We start from the raw sequence: 12,475 nt of genomic DNA on the forward strand, positions 1-12,475 counted from the left end.
TGGGAGATTTGGTTGGCTGTTCAGAGCTTTCTCTTGTTCCTTCCTAGAGCATGCACAATGGTAACCCTAGGAGGACTACCAGGGTGTTCAAAGGACTTTGCACATTGCAAAACGCTCCTTATGGAGAAGTGTTTTTTTCTGAACATAGCAGGTGCTTGAAAAATTACTGATTAAACCTATTATGCAAGCCGGCAGTAACCTACCCCATTCAGTATCTCTTATTAGAGAGTCACTTGCAGTTTGACCAGGGCTCCGAGTTTCAATCATTTATCTTCTGCTAAGCTGGACAGCATGTGTTTATCCCTGGCCCTGTGACTCACCAACCCCATTACCTAGGACAAGTTGCTGTCCGTAAGTGGTGAGTAGATGGGCTCTTACTGCTGACAAGAGTCCACTTGCTTGGCCATAGCTTGTTTAACTTCTGAAAGAAGAGTTTAAAAACCCCATTGAATTTACTGATGAGATGATATGACATATGGGATTTACTTTGAAATAACCCAGGGGATGGGGTGGGGGAAGTAAGGGAGGGTAGAGATGAAGTGAGATAGTCCATGAATTCACAGCTGCTGAAGCTGAGTGATCAGTACCTGGCAATTTGTACTAAATAATTTTGAAATGTCTCATAATAAAAAGTGAAAACAAACAAACAAAGAAGTTTCCTTCAAAGGATTCAGGATTTAACAGTTTGGAGACCAGCTTCTGAAATACCATTTGGTATGTTGGCACTGTTTTTTTTTTTTTTTTTTTTTTTTTTAAACAAAGGAAAAGCCCCTCAGGTACTTGAGCAAAGTGGGGGAAAATATTTGGCTGGAGATTCTCAAGAGTAACTGTGGGCTGAGTCAGCCCACCCCCTGGGCCACAGTGAGGTTTTGTCTAGTGGACGGGGTATTCCCCTGTCCCAGGCCAGCTTCAGCTGACTCATACAGTAAATCAGAGTTTCACGTCTATCTGTTCTGGGCATTGGTTATCAAGGTTGGAACCCAAAGGCCTGGCTGAAATCAGGAGAAGCTATTTCACACCTTCTTTAAAGGTCAAAACTTTCCTCCAGAGAAGCCTATTCTCCATCTGGAAGCTTCTATCTGATGTCACCCAAGCTAGGAACTTAAAAGGGGACATTTCCTAAAAGTACACTAAGCTCTTTGGAGACATTCATTTTAGGGTTAAAAAATCAGCTGAAACCATAAGCTGACTTGTATACTTACAGGAGAGAAATGCCTGGTGAGCAGGGAGTTCATGATAACAACTGTTTAGACTGTCCTGACAGTGGACCAGCTATGTCACTGGGCCTCTGACTTCACAGGGCCGTAGATCAGGACAGGCTACTGCCCTTGATCTTGACCCATTGATCAGACATGAATGGGTCAGGACCTCCTCTTCCATGGAGGCCAAAAGCAGGGTCAGAAATTTTCCTTGCTTGGTGTGCAGGCAGCTGCTGCCCTGGAGGATAACTGAGCAGATTCCCAAGTCAATTTTCCTCTTGCTTTTCAATCTGGAGCCTGAGCCTCAGGATGGGGTGGGGTGGGACCACCTTCCTCAAGCTTTCCATGTGATGGCCAGTCTGGTCTTGAGTCCACTTCTCTCTGAGCCCAAGGAAGCAATGTCCACTCTACATAGAATTTAGATACAAATCAAGCCAAAGATAAAAATCAAGCCATTGACATAACTGTGTCCTGAGAATAGACGAGTCAATATTTGCCCACATTTAGAAAATAATTTTTTTTAATTGAAGTATAGTTGATTCACAGTATTGTTTCAAGTGTATAGCACAGCCATCCCATTACACATAAATATGTGTGGGTATAACTGAACATGTATAACATACATATACATATACACATATATACACATGCACGTGTATATTCCTTTTCAAATACTTTTTCCTTATAGTTTATTACATAATGTAAAGTATAGTTCCCCATGCTATACAGTAGGTTCTTGGTTATTTATCTACTTTTTGCATAGTAGTGTATATATGATACTCCCAGTCTCCTGATTTATCCCTCCCTCCACCCCCCTTCACTTTTACTTTTCACTTTCATGCATTGGAGAAGGAAATGGCAACCCACTCCAGTGTTCTTGCCTGGAGAATCCTGGGGATGGGGGAGCCTGGTGGGCAGCCGTCTCTGGGGTCGCACAGAGTCGGACACTACTGAAGCGACTTAGCGGCAGCAGCAGCCACCCGCCTTTCCCTTTGGTAACCCTAAGCTTGTTTTCTGTGTCTGTGAGTCTGTTTGTGTTTTCTACAATATATAGATTCATTTGCGTCATGTTTTTGATTCTACATATGTGATATCATATGGTATTATCACTTAGTATGATAATCTCTAGGTCCGTCCATGTGGTTGCAGATGGCATGATTTCATTCTTTTGTACACTTGAGTAGTTTTCCAAGGTATATATATATATACACCATATCTTCTTTATCCATTCATCTGTTGATGCACACCCAGGTTGCTTCCCTGTCCTGGCTATTGTTAACAGTGGCTGCAATGAACCCTGGGGTGCATGTACCTTTTTGAGTTACGCTTTTCATCTTTCCCGGAATATGCCCAGGAGTGAGATTGCAAGATCAGATGGTAGCTCTATTTTTAGTTTTTTGAGGAAGCTCCATACCGTTCTCCACGGTTGACTCACATTTTTCATACCTTAAATAATTATGTGGTAACTGTGGCATGTCCATTTTACACAGAAGGAGAAGGGGCCATCCCAGATCATAGAGTGGAAGCACGGCAAAGCTACAGCTCAAAGCTTTCTTTAGCTGACCTCTTTCTATTTCACTGGAGCAAATGAGTAGCCCCTGATTATGGTGGAGATTGTTCTAAAGGAGCGGAATGGTAGGAATTCCTAGGGGGTGGGATCACATAGCATCACCCTCATTTCCCAGCATCCTCTGCAAACTCTTCTAATCTGCCTTGGATGGTAACTTTCCTCTCTTTCTCTCATCTCCTTAAAAATCTTCTCAAGGCTCATCTCAAATGTCACCAACCTTTCGTGATCATCCCAGTTATGATTAGTTCTATTCCCCACCCCCCATGCAGTTTTCTTAAACATTTTGTCTCAGTTTACTTAAAAAAAAAAATATGTCTCCCTTCCCTTCCTAGATTGCAAACAGCTTGAGGCAAAGGATACAGTCAAATAAATTTTAGCTTTTTATTAAAAAATATGACCTGTTAAGTATGTAGAAAAGAATCAAATACACATATTCTAATGAGGTTGAGATTATTAACCATCCTGGGGGTTGCTCTCTGATCCCGCATCCTTCCTTCCACTAGAGCCAACTGGAAACAATGTTGCACTGTTTGTACTGAGCAGCAACTTGCTTTCAGAATGTTGAGGATTCATTCATATTGGTGTTTGTGGCTGTAGGTCATTGATTTCATTACGAATCTGGTGATGTATAATATTCCGTTGTAAGAAAACACCATGATTGATCCATTCTCCCATCAAGAAACAATTGGGCTGTTTCTGACTTTCTTGCTTTTTCAACAATAATACCAGGAACATTCTTTTCATGTCCTTTGGTGCACATGTGAAGGAGATTTTGTACACATTTCTTTGCAGTGTCCCCGGTGGAAGATGCAGTATTTCTGATCCCTGGTGTGCACCAGTGCAGCTGCACAGATATTTACCTCTCTTACCCTGGGTTGAAATGTAGGGGAAATAGATTCATTGGCTTATATAGTATCTCATCTGTTTGAAAGTTATACCTTAGTCATCAAAGAGCTATGGAATCAGGGGCTTGCATTGATGATTTGAAGGAAGAAAATGTTAGGCTTGGGGTTATCAGTCGTCAATTCAAAGCAAAGTGTGGAAGACAGGGTTTTCTTAGCAGCATTACATAAATCCTGTATGTATGTTAAGTTGTTTTGGTATGTCTGACTCTTCGTCACCCTATGGACTGTGGCCCGCCTGGCTCCTCTGTCCATGGGATTCTCCAGGCAAGAACACTAGAGTGGGCTGTCATTCCCTTCTCCAGGGGATCTTGCCAACCCATGGATTGAACCCACGTCTCTTATGTCTCCTGCATTGGTAGGCTGGTTCTTTACCACTGGCGCCACCTGGGAAGCCCCTAAACAAATCCGAGTTTCTCCTTAAATTAGAGGGCAGATTGAGCTGAGTTCCGGCCTCAGGGACTGATTAGTTGATTAGCAGAGCTTTATGGAAGGTCGAATTCTTAGCACGTCTCCCGCCAAAGTCAGGGCCCTGATAGGAAAGAAGTAGAACATTAAAGCTTGTGATGGGACGATCAGGGTATTTGTATTTATAAGCCACCAATATGCAAAATCCCCTAGCCTTCTGCAGCCCTTCCCCCATTAAGAAAAGGGCTCTTTCTCCCTTATAAAAAATAACACTCCCTGACCCTTCCTGAGGACCATGCTGAAGCTTTAAATGAGGCGGAGGCTGGTGTGGTCAGGTTAATGCCTGTCCTTCTTTGGCATCTGCTCTTCCCTCCCCTCCAGACCACCAGACGCATCTGAGGTTAAATCCAGGCTGGCACATGCTAAGGCACGGGAAGGAATTTGTACCCTCAAATCACTCCAGGCCCTGGCTACTCAGTCCTGGCAGGAACAGGAAATCTACATCTGAGAGTAACTCTTGGTGGTTCAGGATTAAGCTGGATCCATGTATGTCTGGATAAAGAGGATATTTGTCAATATGGAGAGACTCCTGTTAATTAGGAGGGCCCAACCTGGCAAGAGCCCAAGAACGAGGACTTGGTCATATGGCTTTGCTCAGAGAAAGTGATGGGTCATGTTCAATGAAGCAGAGATGCTGAAACTGCCATGGCAACCATGGAGGAAGGGATCAAAAGTCCCTGAGAGGTGGGCCTGCTGCAATGACTTGCTATTTAAGATGGAGAACTCACCAGCTGACACCGCTAACATTTAGGAGACCCTAAAGGACATCTGTTTACTAAGATGATAAGAGATGTGCTGGCTACGGAAGCACCGACATTTCTGGGAGCTCAGTAGAGGTTGTCTTCTGTATGTCACAGATAATGGACGCAGATGTTGTTCGAGAATTGGGATCCCTAGTAGTCAAGGTGATGCCAGGTGGATGCATTGAACACTACCTCAGAAACCAGCTGGGTGTAATGACCAGAACGGGCCACAGAGTTTGAATAGCTCCCACCTGAAGAGGTCCATAGAGATGGTTACTAGAATGTATTGGTCCTCAGACAAGAGAGATGGGCAGACTTGGAGGGTCTTAGTCAATGTCTAAAATCAAAGAACCTCAAAAACAGGTGAGCAGGAGGCTGAGGTCAGTCACCACAATGGCAAGGTAGGGACCTTGCTCTTTTTCTAGATAGCTTTTAGACCTAAAACTCATCGATTGAAGGAGAGGCTGGCTTGCCATAAAGGACCCCAAAACATCATGGCAGTTGTGGAAAGCAGTGATTTTCCTGGTCTTTCCCCTAAAGGTTTACTTGGGTACCATATACTGAAGAGAGCGGTGGAGCCACACCTTTTGAGGACTATTGGATGCAGGGCAAGCTGACCTGATAACTGCCCTCCTGAGTAAGGGCAGGTGGAGATTAGGTGGTAAATGCAGTGTTAGCAGGTCCATCCAACAGAGGGTCTACTAAGGCATGGACTCACCCAGTGGCAATTTCCTGAATTCCCGGATATATGATAAGAATTAACATGCCTAGTAAAATTAAGGCTGACACCCTAGGCTTCCTAAAGGCAGGACCAACTCTGGTACAACAGATGCTCCAGAACTTCCTATGGGATTAGACTCCAGGTAGACTTCAGGTGGAACACATTCTTGCTAGTTTCTTTTCCTGCCACATCCTGCTTCCCTCACTTCCTCCCCCCAACCCCCACCCCAAGCACTCTCAATACTTGCATCTGAATTCAGTTTTAGGTCTTGCTGTTAAGGGAACTCGATCTAAGACACATACTATCTCAACTGGTTTCCTTTCATTTTATGCCTTTGCTGTTGTAAATCATTAAATGCTTTTCAAATTATCCCATTAGAATCTGCTTGGATCTTGACAAGTATGCTGAGTTTTTTAAAATGAATTGTTGGTGAATTTTATAATATGTTTTTACTAAGATCAAATCCCTTCTATGAGATAAACATAAAATTTTCTCCTTTAATGTATTTAATGATAAAATATGTGAGTTTCTATATTAAGCCATCTGGTTGCATTCCTGGCATGAATTCAGTGATGATTTTTTTTTTTAAAGCATGCTCTTGGATTCATTTTGTACATATTTTGTATAAAATTTCTGTGACTGTGTTCAGGATTAATATTTTCTTTCTCATACTCTGATTTGATGATGAGGAGATTATAATAATCTCACTGGATTCCTTGGGGACTTTTCCTGATTTTATATTCTCTTAAAGAATTAGTATATTCAAAAAAAAAAAAAAAAGAATTAATATATTCAAATGTTTGAATCCTTGAATAATTTGTAAAACTTGCTGGTAAACCTTTGGGGCCTGAATTTTCTTTGTGAGATGATACTCAATTATTGGTTAATTTTCTTTAAGGGTTCTGTGACTATACAATATATCTATTTTTGGCATTAATTTTTTTGTACTCAAGAAACAATTGATAAATAAATAAGTTCCTTACCTTGGCATATGTCGAAGTCACTATGCTTTAAAAAGGGAGTTAATCTATCAACTAACAATAACAAACTGATGGGCATTCCCTAGCATTCTAGTGGTTAAGACCTCTCCTTCCAGTGTGGGGGGCATGGGTTTGATCCCTGGTTGGAGAGCTAAGATCCCATATGCCTCATGGCCCAAAAAACCAAAAACATAAAATAGAAGCAGTATTGTAGCAAATTCAATAAAGACTTTAAAAGTGGTCCACATCAATAAATAAATAAATAAATAAACAAACTGAAAAGAGAAGAATAAAATACTTAGGTATAAACTTAAGGAGGCAAACTATTTACATACTGAAAACTACAAACCATTGCTGAAAGAAATTAAAGATCTCAGTAAATAGAAACACAATCCATATTCATGAATCAGAAGATTAAAGACTGTTAAGATGTCAATGGTACCCAAATTGACCTACCTGCTCAGTGTAATCCCTATCAAAACCCCGATGATGCTTTTATCAGAAATAGAAAAATCTATCCTAAAGTTTAAATGAAATTTCAAGAGAGAGTTTGGTGAATCCCCAAGGAGCCAAAGCAATCTTAAAAAAGAAGAGTAAGCTTGGGGGCCTCACACTTCCTGATTTCAAAACTTACTGCAAAGCTGCAGTAAGCAGAACTGTGATCTTGGCTTACAGACAGACCTATAGACCAATGGGATGGAATAGAGAGCCCAGAAATAAACCTTCATACACATGGTCAAATTATTGTTGACATAGATGTCAAGATCATGGGGAAAGGAGAGTCTTTTCAACAAATATTGGGGAAACTGAGTATCTACATGCAAAGAATGAAGTTAGACCTTTACTTATGAAAGTGAAGTGAAAGTCACTCAGTTGTGTCCAACTCTTTGCAACCTCATGGACTGTAGCCCACCAGTCTCCTCTGTCCATGGAATTCCCCAGGCAAGAACACTGGGGTGGGTAGCCATTCCCTTCTCCAGGGGATCTTTCAGACCAGGGATTGAACCTGGGTTTCCAGCATTGCAGGAAGATTCACCATCTGAACCACCAGGGAAGCCCCTTATCTTATACCGCATACAAAAATTAAATAAAATGTAAGAGCTCAAACTGCCAAATTCTTAGACAAAACTATAGTGAAAAAATCCTCATGGTATTGGATTTGGCAATAATTTGTTGGCCATGACACCAAAAGCACAGGCAGCAAAGGAAAAAGAAAAGATAAATTGACTACTTCACAATTAAAAACTTCTGTGCACCAAAGGACACAATCAATGCAGTGAAAACATAATCCACAAAATAGGAGACAATATTTGTAAATAATTTATATGATAAGAGATGAATAACCAGAATATATAAGGAACTCCTATAACTCAACAATAGCAAAAGAAATAACCTGATTAAAAAATGAGCAAAGGACTACTTACGATAGCCAGGAAACAGAAGCAACTTAGATATTCATCGACAGATGAATGGATAAAGAAGTTGTGGTATATCTACACAACGGAAAATTACTCAGCTATAAAAAAGAACACATTTGAGTCAGAATGAGGTAGATGAACCTAGAGCCTATCATACAGAGTAAAGTAACTCAGAAAGAAAGACAAATACCATATGTTGATGCATATATAAGGAATCTAGAAAGATGGTACTGATGATCCTATTCTCGGGGCAACAAAAGAGATGCAGACATAAAGGACCAGCTTTTGGACACAGTGGGGGAAGGAGAGGGTGGGATGATTTGAGAGAGTGGCATATACACTGAAATATATACGTTTCCTTATGTAAGAAGGATGGCTGGTGGGAATTTGCTCTATAACACAGGGAATCCAAAGCCTGTGCTCTGTGACCATCTGGAGGGTGGAATGGGGAGGGAGGTTCAAGAGGGAGGGGACATATGTACGCCTATGGCTGACTCATGTTTATGTATGGTAGAGGCCATCACAATACTGTGAAGTAATTATCCTCCAATTAAAATAAAATAAAGATTTTTTTAAAATGAGCGAAGAACTTGGAGGCATTTCTCCAAAGAAGATATACTAATAGCCAATAAGTACCTGAAAATACGCATCACTTGTCGTTGCCTAAATGAAAATTAAAATCACGAAGAGAGAACCCCTCACAATCATTAAGATGGTAAATATATATATATATATATATATATATATATATATATATACACACACACACAGAAAACATCATGTTGGTGGGTATGCAAAGAAACTGCTTTATTGGAAAGAATGTAAAATGCTGCAGCTGCAATGAAAAACGGAATAGTGGTTCCTCTAAAATTAAAAATAGAATTACCATTTGATCCAGCAATTCCACTTCTGGGTATATACCCCAAAGATTTGAAAGCAGAAACTTGAAGAAATATTTGTACTCCCTTGTACATAGCAGCATTATTCACAATAACTGAAAGGTGGAAGCAACACAAACATCCATTGACGTATGAATGGCTAAATAAAATGTGGCATATACACACAATGAAATACTATTCAGTCTTCAAAAGGAAGTAATCTCTGAAACATGCTACAACATGGATGAAACTTGAGGGCCTTACACTAAGTGAAATGCGCCAATTACAAAAAAAAAAAAAAAAAAAGCCATGTGATTCCACTTATGGAATCATAAAATTCATCAAAACAGAAAAGTGGAATGGTGGTCTCCAGGGATGGAGGAATGAAAGAGTGAAGGAATTACTGCCTAATTACTGCCTAAAGAGTTTCAATTTTTTCAAGATGAAAGGAGTCCTAGAGATGGATGGTGGTAATGTTGCATAATAATGTAAATATATTTAATAACACAACTGTCCACTTAAAAATGGGTAAGATGGCACATTTTGGGTTATGTGTATTTTACCATAATAAAAAAAGAAATGTGTTGATTCATTGAACTAATCCCCCAAGAGCTTGATATGGTATATTATTGACCTCAAGTTTTCACTTCTCTCTTTATTCATAACTTTTGTCATCTGACTACCACTCCTCCTAAGCAACAGAGTGTATTTCTGTATCCTTTGGCAAACCAGCCAAGCCCCAGAGAATCTGCAGATGCATGAGCAGTTATAAATGATTCCTGTTTAAAACCCACTGAGTTTTGGTGTGTTTCTCAGCAAAGGCAAGCTAATTTAAGTATAAACACACTTCAGATTTTAGAACAGTATCTATAATGCCTATGAGCGTTTCACACTTGCATCAAAACTAATAGAAGAGCATACATGCATTACCCCAAAATAATTTTGGGAAATAACATTGTCATATACATTTTCCACATTCCTTTCCCAGAGCTAATTATAAACCCGATCATTTCTTTGCTCTTTTAAAAAATAATTTTCTCATCTTTTTCATCCCTTCTTTGCCTTTTTCAAGAATAATTTTACCAACATTTTACGAATCCCTAAACAAGTGTATTACTTAGTTTTGCTTATTCTCTAAACTTTATATAAGTCTGATTTTACTGTGTGAACTTGATTTGGTATAAAATTGCTTCTGAGACTTGACCACATATGTGGGGCATGTTTTTCGTTCATTTTTTCCCCTCTGTTGGTAAATTGCTGGTTCTTTCTTTGGTTGCCCTTGATGATTTAATGTGAAAACTTCACAAAACCCAAAGTTAAGTAATGCATTCCCCCCTCCCCCAAATCAGAGAATCTTCATGATTTAACACCAGTTTCTTCACTCCCAGTTGCCAAGCTGATGCTGTCCAGTCACTTTGAACTTCACATGTTAAACACTATCAGTTTATATAGACTATGCTTGTTTAGATTTCCTACAGGGCTGGTCTACCCTGTCTACTCATCAGATTTCTTGTATTTCAGACCTTCGCTCTGTCATCCAAGAGCACCCCCAAAGTATACTTTTTCTTAAAGTCAGTTTTTTAAGAATTTCTTTTTGAGGATCTGTGATGGTAATCATTCTCAGTTAAAAAAAAAAAAAGTCTCCATTTTCCTCCTTTTTTTTTTTTAATAATTTTATTTATTTAGTTAGTTACTATTTTGACTGCCCTGGGCCTTCATTGCTATGTGCAGGTTTTCCCTAGTTGCGGCAATCAGGAGTTACTGTCTGGTTGCCATACGTGGGCTTCTCATTGTGGCGGCTTCTCTTGTAGCAGAGCATGGGCCCTAGGGTGGGCTTCAGTGGTTGCAGCACGTGGTCTCTGTAGTTGTACCTCATAGGCTCCAGCGCGCAGACCCAGTAGTTGTGGCTCATGGGCTTAGTTGCTCTGTGGCTTGAGCGATCTTCCCACACCAAGGATTGAACCTGTGTTCCTTGCATTGTACGGTGGACTCTTAACCACTGGACCACCAGGGAAGCCAAATTTTGCTCTTTTTCTTAAAAGATAGTTTCACAGGCAATTCTAGGTTGATATTCATTTTCTTCTGTAATAGCATTAATATTGCTATTAATACCATTTTCTGTCTTAATAACACCTTGGCTGTTGAAAAATAGCTCTTTTTAATTCCTCTGTAGAAAATCTGTGTTTTCTCTCTGACTTCTTAAAATATCTTTTTGTTTATGTAACTTTGAAGTTATGTAACTAAGGTTTCTGTAGGTATACATTTAAAACTACTCTGTCTGGATTTGCTGGACTTACTGAATGTGTTACATCAGTTCTGGAAGTTCTCAGACTCACTTTTTCCAATATTCCTCCATCCCAGCTTCCTTTATTTTTGCTTTTAAACCCTGATTGAATGTATGTCGGTCTTTCTCACTCTGTCACTTGGCCTTTAATATTTCCTTTTCATTTTCTGTCCCTCTAGGGTATATTGTGGTAGTTGATCTAGAACTATCTTCCAGTTTACTAACTTGTTCTCTGATTGTGTCTAAACTAGAATTTACTCTTCAAATTTTGCATATATTAATTATACCTTTTGCTCCTTAGAATGTCTAAGTCCTTTTGAAGATTCCTCTATTTCTTCTTTTTGCTCTTTCTTGTTTATGGTGTCTTGTTTCCATGCATGTTCATAATTTTTGAATGTGAGCCCTTGATCTCTGTCATTTTCCTATGGGGATTATTTAAGGCCTAGTTGGTTTGAGTATACATATTTTCAGGGAGGATTTGCATTTACTTTTTTCTGGCACTGAAGACATTGCCAACCACAGCTATTTTAAATCAAAAGTCTCTGCTCATGCATTTCCAGGCTGTGCAAATTCTCTAACCTGAGGGCTGGTCAGGGACTGGGAATATTCGGGGAAGATTTAAAAACCATCTTCCAGAAACAAAGCAGAAATAGGCCTATCCTTTGTTCTATGCTTCTGCGAGGTAGATTTTTTTTTTCTTACTTCACCCATTCCTCATGAGAGGATATAGTCTTTTCCTGGGTCTGGCCTGTGCTTGGCGTGTGTGTGTGTGTGTGTGTGTGTGTGTGTGTGTGTGTGTGTTTAGGTTATAGGGGGTGTTCATTGTTTTGACTCCCTTCTTTTTCTTTATTTTTTCAACCTTTTTATTTTGTTCTGAGGTATCGCAGATTAACAATGCTGTGATACTTCCAGGTGAAGAGCGAAGGAATTCTGTGTCCATTCTCCCCCAAACTGCCTTTCCACCCAAGCTGCCACATAACATTGAGCAGAGTTCCATATGCTACGCATAGAGTTCCATACACTATATGCTATTCCTTGTTGGGTACCCATTTTAATCACAGTAGTACGTACATATCCATCATGTGCTAGTGGGAAAGAACTGTCTGCCATGGCAGGAGACGTGACTACAATCCTTGGGTGGGGAAAATCCTCTGGAGAAGGGCATAGCAACCCTTCAGTTGTTCTTGCCTGGAGAATCCCATGGACAGAGGAGCCTAGTGGGCTACAGTCCATAGGATCACAAAGAGTTAGACACGACTGAAGTGACTTGGCATGCACGCACATACACACCCATCCCAGACTCCCTAACTAT

The 12,475-nt window shown here is 40.1% G+C and overlaps 1 long non-coding RNA gene across 1 annotated transcript in view; it reads left to right on the forward strand.

The window, feature by feature from the left end:
• Positions 1 to 252: 252 nt before the first annotated feature.
• The window catches only part of LOC122448515, a 63,671-nt gene continuing 51,448 nt past the window's right edge, over positions 253 to 12,475 (forward strand). Inside the window, exon 1 of the long non-coding RNA XR_006271643.1 lies at positions 253 to 358. This is a non-coding gene — a long non-coding RNA (uncharacterized LOC122448515). The remainder of the gene's footprint in view (positions 359 to 12,475) is intronic.

The sequence above is a fragment of the Cervus canadensis genome, chromosome 10 (assembly GCF_019320065.1).
Source record: "Cervus canadensis isolate Bull #8, Minnesota chromosome 10, ASM1932006v1, whole genome shotgun sequence".
In the NCBI taxonomy this organism is placed as follows: domain Eukaryota; kingdom Metazoa; phylum Chordata; class Mammalia; order Artiodactyla; family Cervidae; genus Cervus; species Cervus canadensis.